This window comes from Scyliorhinus torazame, chromosome 31 (genome assembly GCF_047496885.1).
Source record: "Scyliorhinus torazame isolate Kashiwa2021f chromosome 31, sScyTor2.1, whole genome shotgun sequence".
Lineage (NCBI taxonomy): Eukaryota > Metazoa > Chordata > Chondrichthyes > Carcharhiniformes > Scyliorhinidae > Scyliorhinus > Scyliorhinus torazame.
The window spans coordinates 8608155-8610721 of NC_092737.1; positions in this window are offsets into that span (position 1 = coordinate 8608155).

The window sequence follows — 2567 nt, forward strand, 5'->3', positions numbered from 1 at the left end:
GTTGATGTTGTCCAGGGAAGAGGGAGTGCCGCACTGTCAGAGGGTCAGTATGAGGGAGAGTGCCGCACTGTCGGGAGGGTCAGTACTGGGAGTGCCGCACTGTCAGAGGGTCAGTACTGAGGGAGTGCCGCACTGTCAGAGGGTCAGTGCTGAGGGAGCGCCGCACTGTCAGAGGGTCAGTACTGAGGGAGTGCTGCACTGTCAGAGGGTCAGTACTGAGGGAGTGCTGCACTGTCAGAGGGTCAGTACTGAGGGAGTGCTTGCACTGTCGGAGGGTCAGTACTGAGGGAGCGCCGCACTGACAGAGGGTCAGTACTGAGGGAGTGCTGCACTGTCGGAGGGTCAGTACTGAGGGAGCGCCGCACTGACAGAGGGTCAGTACTGAGGGAGTGCCGCACTGTCAGAGGGTCAGTACTGAGGGAGTGCTGCACTGTCAGAGGGTCAGTACTGAGGGAGTGCCGCACTGACAGAGGGTCAGTACTGAGGGAGTGCCGCACTGTCAGAGGGTCAGTACTGAGGGAGTGCCGCACTGTCAGAGGGTCAGTACTGAGGGAGTGCCGCACTGTCAGAGGGTCAGTACTGAGGAGTGCCACACTGTCAGAGGGTCAGTACTGAGGGAGCGCCGCACTGTCAGAGGGTCAGTACTGAGGGAGTGCCGCGCTGTAAGAGGGGTCAGTACTGAGGGAGCGTCGCACTGTGGGAGGGTCAGTACTGAGGGAGCGCCGCACTGTCAGAGGGTCAGACTGAGGAGTGCCGCACTGTCACAGGGTCAGTACTGAGGAGCGCCGCACTGTCAGAGGGTCAGTACTGAGGGAGTGCCGCACTGTCAGAGGGTCAGTACTGAGGGAGCGTCGCACTGTGGGAGGGTCAGTACTGAGGAGTGCCGCACTGTCAGAGGGTCAGTACTGAGGGAGTGCCGCACTGTCAGAGGGTCAGTACTGAGGGAGTGCCGCACTGTCAGAGGGTCAGTACTGAGGGAGAGCTGCACTGTCAGAGAGTCAGTCCTGAGGGAGTGCCGCACTGTCAGAGGGTCAGTACTGAGGGAGTGCCGCACTGTCAGAGGGTCAGTAATGAGGGAGTGCGCGCTGTCAGAGGGTCAGTCCTGAGGAGCTCGCACTGTGGGAGGGTCAGACTGAGGGAGTGCCGCACTGTCAGAGGGTCAGTACTGAGGGAGAGCTGCACTGTCAGAGGGTTAGTACTGAGGAGCGCCGCACTGTCAGAGGGTCAGTACTGAGGGAGTGCCACACTGTCAGAGGGTCAGTACTGAGGGAGCGCCGCACTGTCAGAGGGTCAGTACTGAGGGAGTGGTGCACTGTCAGAGGGTCAGTACTGAGGGAGCCTCCGCACTGTCAGAGGGTCAGTACTGAGGGAGTGCCACACTGTCAGAGGGTCAGTACTGAGGGAGTGCCGCACTGTCAGAGGGTCAGTACTGACGGAACGCCGCACTGTCAGAGGTCAGTACTGGGATGGTGCAATGTCAGAGGGTCAGTACTGAGGGAGCTCCCGCACTGTCAGAGGGTCAGTACTGAGGGAGTGCTGCACTGTCAGAGGGTCAGTACTGAGGGAGCGCTGCACTGTCGGAGGGTCAGTACTGGAGTGCCACACTGTCAGAGGGTCAGTACTGAGGGAGTGCTGCACTGTCGGAGGGTCAGTACTGGAGTGCCACACTGTCAGAGGGTCAGTACTGAGGGAGTGCCGCACTGTCAGAGGGTCAGTACTGAGGGAGTGCTGCACTGCCAGAGGGTCAGCACTGAGGGAGTGCCGCACTGTCAGAGGGTCAGTACTGAGGGAGTGCCGCACTGTCAGAGGGTCAGTACTGAGGGAGTGCCGCACTGTCAGAGGGTCAGTACTGAGGGAGCGCCGCACTGTGGGAGGGTCAGTACTGAGGGAGTGCTGCACTGTCAGAGGGTCAGTACTGAGGGAGTGCTGCACTGTCAGAGGGTCAGTACTGAGGGAGTGCTGCACTGTCAGAGGGTCAGTACTGAGGGAGTGCCGCACTGTCAGAGGGTCAGTACTGAGGGAGTGCTGCACTGTCAGAGGGTCAGTACTGAGGGAGTGCCACACTGTCAGAGGGTCAGTACTGAGGGAGCGCCGCACTGTCAGAGGGTCAGTACTGAGGGAGTGCTGCACTGTCAGAGGGTCAGTACTGAGGGAGCTCCGCACTGTCAGAGGGTCAGTACTGAGGGAGTGCTGCACTGTCAGAGGGTCAGTACTGAGGGAGTGCCACACTGTCAGAGGTTCAGTACTGAGGGAGTGCCGCACTGTCAGAGGGTCAGTACTGAGGGAACGCCGCACTGTCAGAGTGTCAGTACTGGGAGTGGTGCACTGTCAGAGGGTCAGTACTGAGGGAGCCGCACTGTCAGAGGGTCAGTACTGAGGGAGTGCCGCACTGTCAGAGGGTCAGTACTGAGGGAGTGCCGCACTGTCAGAGGCTCAGTACTGAGGGAGTGCCGCACTGTCAGAGGCTCAGTACTGAGGGAGTGCCGCACTGTCAGAGGGTCAGTACTGAGGGAGTGCCGCACTGTCAGAGGGTCAGTACTGAGGGAGCGCCGCACTGTCAGAGGCTC